This window comes from Podarcis liolepis, assembly GCF_965112155.1.
Source record: "Podarcis liolepis genome assembly, chromosome: 15".
Classification (NCBI taxonomy): domain Eukaryota; kingdom Metazoa; phylum Chordata; class Lepidosauria; order Squamata; family Lacertidae; genus Podarcis; species Podarcis liolepis.
In genome coordinates, this window is record NC_139566.1 from 20,325,022 (window position 1) to 20,336,032 (window position 11,011).

The window sequence follows — 11,011 nt, forward strand, 5'->3', positions numbered from 1 at the left end:
TGTCACCGTGCTGGCTGGGGCTCATGGGAAGCTGTAAGCCAAAAGGAACTTGGTTGGCAAAGGCTGATCTATGGGCTGCTGATGTCACCGATGCCGACTCATTCCTTTGGCTTGGCCGCGAGTTTAGTTTTTTTAGCCAGGATGTACCAGAGCTGAGCTCCAAGGCATATGAGAAAGAAAAGTGCTTCGGAATATGTGCAAAATGCATTTTGTGGCATCTTCTCTTTTTCTCAGTTATGTACTGGTGAACAGAAGACGAGCCCTGCTGAATTAGGCCACAGGGGACCCACCTAGTCCAACATCCTGTTCTCACAGTGCCCAACCAGATGCTTTGATGAGAAGCCCCTTAGCAAGACCTGAAGAAAGCAGTAGCATTCGCCCACCACTGTGGCATTAGCCCCTCCTCGCTTGTTTACGCACCCATTTCTCAAACAAACATTGAAGAATTCACATTTTGCAGTGGAATAGCCCAATCCTAGCATTTAGAGTCTGCCACCACCAGAATAAAAATGTCAAACCCCATCGTCTCTCTTGCTGCTTTTGCCACCCTTCAGCCTTTTACAAGATCCTGGAATGCCTTCCCTTCTCACTTCCCCCTTCAGAGCAAGTTCACACACAGCAATTGTAACGCCAAGTGCCATCTGCATGCCTCAAAGAGCCATCGCAGGTCAAACACCGCAGAGTAAGCTTCTGTATCACCTCAACACACAAGGCTAGTCACAAAGGGAGGAGACACTCAACAGTCTATGCGCAACTGTGAATCAGCTTTAAAATCCATTGCAAGAATGCTGGCGTGAGAAGAACATGTTCTAAAGAGGTTCCCAATCAATGCTACTTTCAGAAGAAGAAAGCAAAAATGAGGAAATAATTTTATTAAAAAATGAGAAAATTGTTCTGTGTTGGAGTCAATTCACTGGGGAGGGGGGGAAAGCATCTATGTACCATGTATATGCTTACACACCACAGAAGATTATGTATGAATGTGCATATATAATATACACACCGACTATATTTGTACATCTCAGTAATCCACGTTCCTGGCTTATTGTGGTTAGCCATAAGTGAACAGCATTCTCTTGCTTGCTGCCCAATTGCTCCTTCCCCGGCGCAAGCAGGAGAACCAACCAGGAAGGATTGGTTTCCTCTTACATTCAAACTGGGGGTTGTGGTTGGTTGCTCCCTAACAAGCCATGATCAGCAAGCCAACAAACCGTCAGTTCAGGTTGGGCAGCAACAACAAACCACGATCGTTGGATCAGGTGCAAGAGGAAATGGAGGCTTCCTGGTTTATTTGCCATGTCTGAGCCAGCAAAGCAGCAGCAATCAGGTGGCATGCCTCACGAGCAAGTTACCATTCCACAGCAAACCAGAATAAGCTAGAAACTCATGGCTCGTGATGTGCTAAAACGGCCGTGCAGAGAGGGGAGGGGAGCAAACAGACTGACAGACACAAGCTCCTTTCTTCAGATTTTTACTAGTTTAACTGACACAGAGAATCCTGGAAATGAGAGTTTGGTGAGTGGGCCAACCAGGTGGAAAAGACCGTGGGCTCCAGTTTTAATAGCTGTGCTATACCCTGCTGAAATGTCCTCTTCCAAATCATCATCATCATCGTCATCATCATTAATAGTTCTACACCCATAGATCTCAGAGTGGTTCACAACATAAGATTACAATTTACTATTGTACTACTAACCTATTAAATATCCAGGAGCTCCATTCCCTTTTAATTTTATTTGTATATAAATATATTGGTATGCTGCTATATCATAAAAAAAATCAAAGCAGTTTACAGCAATAAAGGCATAAAACCACAATTCAAGATGCAGGCCCCGTGACCCCAACACAAGGAGCACCCTCAATCTTGCTCCTCATTGACCCATGTGGTGGTGGGGGGCCACAGACCCCTCCTCGGCTGATGCACCAACAGCACATAAGAACAGCCCCTCTCTCAATTCCGACCCCCCACTCCTCTTGCAGTCAGCACTGCGCATGCACACCCGACACACTGAACCAGGGTGCTACTGTTTACGCACGTTTCCATGCATTCTCCTTTGCTTGCCAGGCCATAATTCAACAGATGCTGCACTCTGCACCCACCATGGAGGCCCCTCGTGTGGAGCTGCAGCCTTGTGACCATCACCCACACCCCTTTAGTGGGAGAGGGGCCCCATTTCAAAGTGCTCTCAATCTCGGATCTCATCTGCGCATGGGTCGTGACAGCAAGGGAGATCACATTGCCACCACTGGGACCTGCTGTGAAGCATCTTTGGACTCTGCCTCCGGACCACAACTCCCAGAAGCCCAGCAGGTTGGAGAATCAGTAGCAGCAGGGGCGAGGGAGCAGCCATCTAGGACATGTAGGAGTTTGGATTTGATATCCCGCTTTATCACTACCTGAAGGAGTCTCAAAGTGGCTAACAATCTCCTTTCCCTTCTTCCCCCACAACAAACACTCTGTGAGGTGAGTGAGGCTGAGAGACTCCAGAGAAGTGTGACTGGCCCAAGGTCACCCAGCAGCTGCATGTGGAGGAGCGGGGAAGCGAGCCTGGTTCACCAGATTACGAGACTACCGCTCTTAACCACTACACCACACTGGCTCTCATGTAGTTTTAGGGCTCTGTCTTCATTCTCTGGGCTGCTGCTTCTTGTTCCCCCAGGAACATGGGTGGTTGTTTGCCCTAGGAGTGGAAGCAGGAAGCACGCAGCACACCCTGATGGAGCCCCAATGCTATAATACGCCCGAGACCAGGGGAAGGAGATGTAATTGACCCATAGGGACAGGGAGGCAAAGACCAGGCAAATGGCTGCATTGCAACTGGAGGCAACAAAGGGAAGATCAGGGTTCAAATCCCCACTGAGCCATGAAGCTCACAAGGTGATCTTGGGCCACTCACAGCCTCTTAACCTACCTCACAGAGCTGTTGTAGGGATTAACAGAGGGCGGCAGTGGCAGCAGCAAACCATGGACTCCTTGGAGGAAAATGTGGAATATAAACACAAGGCATAAGCTCATCTGCTTACCTGCTTTAGAAAGCTAGAGGCGCCAGTCAGATGGAGATGTCAGTTGCCAGCCTGGCATCCCGAGATCTCCATATGGCTGCAACTGGCCCAAAACACACCTGGGGGATTTCTAGCACTGGCCGTCTGTGCGTTGCCAGGGACACTGTGTGCACTACGTCACCCATTGGCATTCTGGGCCTGGTGACTGCAAGGTCCATGTGGCATCGCGGTTTGTACACATCCGACCAGTTGGCTCAGGAACGCTCCCCTGCGTGTCCACAGGTGGCCCTGGTCCCCATGGGGACACCAGCCAAGGCAGCTCTGTGTTTTGGTGGGATGTCTCCCCATTCAGCTGGGCAGCCAGCATTTCCCTCCCCCCTCGGCCTCCTGGGCAGCTTCTCCATGTGCCATATTTATGCCAGCTTGATTTATGCCGGCATAACTTGCACCAGGTACCTGTGCTCAGGATTGTTCCCTCAAGTGCTGGTGGCATCCTATGGGAAACGGGGGCTCTGCTAAGACCATGCCAGCAGGCCTCAGGCAATCCAACTCGGTGGGACAGCGGCTACAATTGGCTCATGTCCCCATCCCTCCCTGACACTTTCTGGACGGCTCTGAACAAACTATCATATCTTACCCCAATCAATTTCCAGCCTAAACTTAAGCACCAAAATCCCACTAAGGGGGACATTTAAGCAGAGGCGAGGGAACATGTACACAACAATCCTAATTGTGTTCCAAATAAAATGTTATTTACTAGCAATTTACAGTACTTTTCCGTGTATAAGACTGTATTACTTTATTGAAAAATTATGCAAAAAAGTTGGGTCGTCTTATACATGGGTAGGGACGCGGGTGGCGCTGTGGATTAAACCACAGAGCCTAGGACTTGCTGATCAGAAGGTCGGCGGTTTGAATCCCCACGACGGGGTGAGCTCCCATTGCTCGGTCCCTGCTCCTGCCAACCTAGCAGTCTGAAAGCACGTCAAAGTGCAAGTAGATAAATAGGTACCGCTCTGGCGAGAAGGTAAACGGCATTTCCGTGCGCTGCTCTGGTTCACCAGAAGCGGCTTAGTCATGCTGGCCACATGACCCGGAGGCTGTACGCCGGCTCCCTTGGCCAATAAAGCGAGATGAGCGCCGCAACCCCAGAGTCGGCCACGACTGGACCTAATGGTCAGGGGTCCCTTTACCTTTATACATGGGTAGTGAATAGGCTGGACATTTGATTGGTTGCTGCTGCGGCTGTTTGCAGCTATTGTGTGTATTATTGGTTGCTGCGTCAATGGCTGGTGTTGATTGGCTGACGCTGCGGCAATTGGGTGGGCGATCGGCAGCAATTGCAATTTTTGGCAATCCCGCCTAAAAAAAGCTCAGCAACCCTGGGTAACCCCTCCATAAAAGCTCAACAACTCTGTGCCATCTCCCCCCATTTTCTGAAATTTGAGTCCCCTGAAATAGGGGATGTCTTATCTGTGGGGGCATCTTATAGACAGAAAAGTGTGTTTAGCAGGGCAGCGCTGGATTCCAGTGAATACACTATGAAAGTAAGGTCCAATGCAGCAGCTAAGCAGGTGGCAATCTAATCACCCCCTTCAAAGAGTGAAAGCATAGTTGCTCCCCATTTCTGACGTTTAGAAGCAAACGTTGCTGCTTACGCAACCAACAGCAATATTCACACACAAGAGGGGAATATGAAGAGGCCAAAGGAGGGGACTCCAAGGTTTGCATTAAGTACCAAAAGAAATCATTACAGTATACTGTAGACACAGAATATTGATAGTTTTCAAAGGGGAATGGAATACCCTGGAAAGGAGCATGAGTGACTGGCATAGAGCACTCAACACTGCAATGTTTCGTTGCAGCCTGCATGCTAATAGCTTTTTAAAGGATTCCAGCCGGATCCTATTTAAGTTGACTAAAAGTAAGCCACGTGGTTCAATGGGATTTACTCTTAAGCACATATCCATAGGCATGCAAGCACCCTTTAAAATCTTTAACATTAGGGCCAGATCGTGCCCTAAATAAAAATTCTAAAGGGCTCAGTACCGAAAGGTTATATAGAGAATATGATTATTAATAGAAGACTGATGGAAGGAACTAATTATACGTTCATTCCCTCTAAGAGCAAAATCAAGTGGTAGAGGACCTCAGTATGGAAGTGAAATGGGACCACTCAAAAACAGGGCAGTGGTTTCTGCATACTTGGGGGGCCTTCCTAGTATTTCAAACTATTTACTGTACTGGCCTGAATATAAGCCGCACCCACAAATAAGCCACACCTTTAAAATTGATGGGGGGGGGTAAAGAAAAACAATACCCTGGCTGCTTCCAGTGTAGGGGGGAGCCACATTGCTTTGCCGGTGGCGTAAGGTCACAAATATAAGCTGCACTTTAACTTTTCAAGGTCGCAATTTGGGGGGAAAGTATGGTTTATATTCAAAAGTGCAAAAATTGCAAGAATGTTTTTTAAAACTTCCGAATACCAGCCTGACAAGGAACTTCCAGGCCAAAAAAGAAAGAACTAGTAGAAAGTGCTGCTTGGGAAATGAAAAAAATGCTGATATTTATATTTATAGATAATAATGTACCGTATTTTTCATCCTATAAGGCGCACCGGCCCATAGGACGCACCTCATTTTGGGGGGGGAAAATGAATTTTAAAAAATTATTCCCCCCCCCCCAGCCCTGGCTGCTGCCCCAAGCCTTGCGCTCAGCTGCCCGAAGCAGGGGAAGCCCTCCGGAGGGCTCCCCGTGCTTCGGGGCGACAGGCTGCCGCCCCAAGCCTCGCGCACTGGCGGGACCTCCTGCCGGGCGCGGGAGGCTTGCAGACACTCGCCCGAAGCAGGGGGAGCCCTCCGGAGGGCTCCCCGTGCTTCGGGCGACAGGCTGCCGCCCCAAGCCTCACGCACCCGGTGGGACCTCCTGCCGGGCGCGCAAGGCTTGCGGACACTCGCAGGGGCTGCAGGGCTGCTGCCCGCAAGCCTTGTGAGCCCGCGGGTACTCCCACCGGGCTTGCAAGGCTTGCGGATAGCTTCCTGAAGCCTGGAGAGCGAGAGGGGTCGGTGCGCACTGATGCCTCTCGCTCTCCAGGCTTCAGCGAAAGCCTGCATTCGCCCCATAGGACGCACCCAGATTTCCCCTTCATTTTTGGAGGGGAAAAAGTTCGTCCTATGGGGCGAAAAATACGGTAATGTGTTAGTTTCTAGGGCTGTGCACTGCCACCTTGACCTGCCCCAGCGGACACCCAACCGGAATCCTGCCCCGAATCAATCTGGGAACAAGGCTCATGTTTACTTAAAGAGTTTTTAAAACCCTGTGTGGTCAGAAGGGGGAAGATGATGCTGTTTCTTCCTGCCATCGCCTTGATGATGTTGCTGAGAGAGGGACAGTTGTTCAATCCTGCTGGGAGCATGCAGGGGACCAGCAGGTCCGCATCCTTGCTGGGTACATGCTACAGCTCTGTGCCACTCATGCCCCAGCAGTCATTGCTGGCACTGCCACCACCTCCCAGCACATGGCTGCCACTTACGGAGCTGCCACAGCACTGTAGGAAATACCCACCTGTGCCAGACCCACCTCACTCATCATCGCCCCCCCCCCGCAAAAAATCATATCCTGCTCCAGCCATCACCATGGGGGCTATAACAAACAGACCCCAGGCACTGAGCCAACACAGGGGTGGTAGACGGTTCTTCTCTTCCCCCAGCCCCCTGGTCCTGGGGTTAGGTCTCCTCCGCCCACTGTTTGACCTCTGCGGTCTCAACCTTCCTTTTTTTCAGTTCCGATGGGATCTGCTTTGCCGGCACATTCCCTGAGGCTAACGTGCTAGCAAAGCTTAACCCTGCAACCAGCAGGATTGCACCAGTGGCTGAGCAAAGAGCTCGGCCCTGCTCAGTTTGACAGCACATGTGTGTTCCCCTGCTGGGGACAAGTATGTCCCATCCTGCTCTTTGCAGAAACTGTCTCCCCTTCTTCCCACCCAGTTCCCCACCTGCTGAGAGCCCTTGACTGCTCCCAACCTGGATCTGCTCAAATTGGCCTGATCCGGTTCAACTTTGCCATACTCGCTTCCTGCCAAATTTGGTTAAAATCAGCTTAGAATGGTTCAGTACTTCATCTTGATTCAAAATGGCATCCAACAGTATCCAAACATAGAGATTATGCATCCTTAATCTCAGAAACCATCACACCAAATTTGGTGATACCTTCCTAGGTGTCTGAAGCAGTGCAGTTTGGATCAGTTTGGTTGGGCTTCAGATTCAAAATGGCGTCTAACAGTACCCAACTGGATGATGATATCTTCCTAGGTGTCCGAATCAGTGTAGTTTGGAAGGTTCTGGTGTGCCATCCTTGATTCAAAAAATGGTGTATGGGGGTTCTAAACATAGGCCAAAGCCTGCTCCTCCATCTCAGGAACCTTCATGTCAACAGGGAGAAGGATGTATTCAGAGATTTCCAAATTGGCACAGTTTGGAACATTTCAATTCAAAATGGCGTCCCATGGTATCCAAACATAAGACCAAAAAATGGCTGCTCCACCTCAGGAAACATCATGCCAAGTTTGGCAACAATATCCCAAGAGGCATCCAAATGCATAGAGAGCAGGCAGACAGGCAATTCAAAATGTATTTCAAAATATATAGTAGAAGAAGATGCTGAGATAGCACTTAAGGGAGGGAGGGAATAATCACCACCACTGACTGGCCTGCAAGGCCAGAAAAGGCCTACAAGGCTCATGTTTCTGGCTGGTTGAAGCTCTCAACATGAACAATATTCTTAGGGACTGTTAAATTTTGCCCAAAGTCCCACTTGTTATCTAACAGTGCTAAATAAACAGCTGATTCTTTTTTATATGCAACAACATAGTCCAAAATCCTCATCCTTTTTTATAAATAAAAAAAAAAAACAAGCCAAGAAGGACTATGAAAGATTGCCATGAAGGGATAAACACAAAAGCCCCAGGTTTACAATTCTGATTCAGGTATATTAAGCCCCCCCCTCCAACACATATTTGGCATTCTCCCATATCTCAATGAATTTTCACTTATTTTTCCATGTTTCCGGGTGTAATCCTAAACATATTTACCAAGACGTAAACCTCAATGAACACAATTAGCTTTACTTCCAAGTAAACATACATAAAGATTGGTTTGTAAGAAGCAAGAGAAAGGGTTTGGGGGGTAGAAGGGGGAATTACATAAATTGCAGCATCAAATTTTGAATAGTGATTGCATTTTAAGTTATATCACCGAAAAGCTGACTTCTTGTTATTACTGGCATCAGTCTGTCTGGTACTTGGGCAAAACCCACCCTCCCTTCCAATAATGTTTTTATTTTTTGCAGTGGCATGAATTTATCCTTCCAAAGAATGTAAGGCATCTTGGGGGAGGGGGTGGAACTTCAAAGAGAAGGAAATAAGCCTTACAGTAAGAACACTGTTGATATCATTGCAGTGTAGCCTTCTTATGAGTTGGGGCTAGCTCAGATCACCTTAAGCAACAAATCTGGGGTACCAGCAAATGGCATCATAACGGAAGGCAGCAAACCTGAACCATGGCAAGGGTGGTGGAGATAATTTGGATTTTCTGCCTCAGGCACCAAACCCATATTCTGTACAATGGTACCTCGTGTTAAGTACTTAATTTGTTCTGGAGGCCCGTTCTTAACCTGAAACTGTTCTTAACCTGAAGCACCACTTTAGCCTATGGGGCCTCCTGCTGCTGACGTGCCGCCAAAGCACGATTTCTGTTCTCATCCTGAAGCAAAGTTCTTAACCTGAAGCACTATTTCTGGGTTAGCGGAGTCTGTAACCTGAAGCGTATGTAACCCGAGGTACCACTGTATTTCTACAGCCTCTCCCTACTGTAACTGACAGAACAATTGCCTCCGTTCTAAAACAAACACCTACCTGGCCTCTAAGGTCAAAGCTTTACCTTATATCTAACCCCACAATAATCCCCTGCCCACGTGGCCCTGGGGTGGGGTGAGGGAAAGAGGTTTTTTTAAACACCTTTGTAGGCCAAAGTGGCTTCTTCTCTTTGATCCTCCTGAAAACGCAGCAGCAGCCCCACCGCGTTGTGAAGAGGGCATTTCTTGACAAAACAAAAACCAACAAATTACTACATACGGGGAACACACAGGTAGGCTCAGGAATCAGCCCAGAGGTTGGAATCGAGAAATAGCAGGCACAGGGCCGAGCATAAGGATGAAGAGATCCCCCGCAACTCCTGCCAATGGGAGCAAGGGAGCCACTAAGCGGTTGCCCACCGAGCCTCGACGTCAGCCAGGCCTCCGCGCCCTCCATACACACACAAAACCACTCTTTCGAACGCCATGCCTTGGGGTGGTTTAATCTGCCACGCGATAGAAGCAGCTAGTTCTCTGAGCAAGTGCAGAGTGCCCCCACCACTGACTTTCAACTGCAGCGCATTAGGTGGTGCGGTTATATGCCAGGGATGGGAGGCTTCCAGCAGCAGAAGCCTCCATTCCAGGGAGATCCCTTTTTTCGTTTGAAACGGCGAATCAGAGCCCAGGATCTGCTCCATGCTGCTGCTGCTGCTGCTGCTGCGGGGCGCGGGAGAGACCACGCTACGAGAGGAGCGGTCTCGCTGCCGCCCGCTTCCCTTTCTCTGTCTAAAACAAGGGCCATCTGGCCAGGCGAGCGGGGGATGGGGCTGAGCCAGGCCGGCTGTCCGTCCATCCTGGAGCGCGCACGCCCTCCGCCCCAGGGCTTGGACGGCGGCGCCCGCACGCTGCGCTCCCTCCAGCATCGCCTTCCCTCCCCGGGCTCAGCGGCTCCAAAGCGGCCGCCGGCCTCGCCACAGGTCTCCGAGGAGAGCGGCCGCGCGCCCCGGGCGGGCCTTGGGCTCTCCAAGCGCGGCGCTTCTCGCCAGCCAGGTGCCGCACTGGAGAGCTGCGCCCCCGGATCGCGCCTCCTTTGCCGCCAGGGCCCCGCTTGGTTGCCCGGCAGGATCCCACTTGCCCTCGATGCGGAGACAATAAACAGCCCCTCCTCCTCCTCCTCCTCGCGATCGCGGCTCACCGACCTCCTCCACCTCCTCCGGCAGGCGCCCGGCGTCTCCGTCGGCTCAAGGCGCGCCCGGTGCGCGCATCGCCGTCTCCCGTCCGCTTCTCCAGCGTCAGCATCACAGGTGGCGCCGGGGCGAACCCAGGCGGGCGAGCAGTGGGCAGCCTCTTCCTCCTCGCCGCCACCGCCGCCTCCACCCGTCGATGGAGGAGCAGCAGCAGCACCAGCGGCCCCGGCTGCGGAATCGGCTGCCCAGCCCCGGCTCGGCTTGCCGAAAAGCCCCCGCCTTCAGCCCCGATGCTGGATCAGTCATTGGGCGCCTTCCCCGCCATTCACGCGCAGCCGCTGGGGGAGCCCGATGCGCACGAGGTCCCTGCTGTCGGGGGTGGGTGGTGAGGAAGGGGACGCGACGCTTCCAGGGAGCGGGGCCGGCTCTGAGCTCAGCCAGGGAGGGGGTGGGTCTTGTCCCAAAGGAAGACGCATTTTCCTTGTCGGGGGCAGTCCTGAAGTCGCGCAAGACCGACCAGGGCCTTCTCAAGGCGCGCGCTTTGCGCCTAACTGTGAGGGTCGTCGGATGAAGATGTGAAAGATTCTGCGCATGTGACACTGGAGATGCTAAAGTATGGTCAAAAGAGAGGTCTCCCCACCCCCCACCCCTTGCATAGGGGGCTGCAATGCGAATTCTGCTTCGCTTCCAGTGTTGGAGGCAGGAATGCTTCATAGACTCATAGAATTGTAGAGTTGGAAGGGACCCCAAGGTTCATCTAGTCCAACCCCCTGCAAGGCAGGAATCTCAGCTAAAGCATCCATGACAGGTGGCCATCCAGCCTCTGCTTAAAAACCTCCAAGGAGAGTCCACCACCTTCTGCTAGAGACTGTTCCACTGTCAAACAGCTCCTACTGTAAGAAAGTTCTTCTTGAGGTTTAGTTGGAATGTCCAACTAAACCTCCAGAACAGGAGAAAGCAAGCTTGCTCCA

General features: G+C 51.1%; 1 protein-coding gene across 1 annotated transcript in view; it reads right to left on the reverse strand.

The window, feature by feature from the left end:
* SPTBN2 (spectrin beta, non-erythrocytic 2) overlaps positions 1-10,322 on the reverse strand; it is a 95,841-nt gene extending 85,519 nt beyond the window's left edge. Inside the window, exon 1 of the mRNA XM_083478396.1 lies at positions 10,053-10,322. The gene's annotated coding sequence lies outside the window, so the exon portion shown is untranslated. The remainder of the gene's footprint in view (positions 1-10,052) is intronic.
* Between the last annotated feature and the right edge of the window lie 689 nt (positions 10,323-11,011).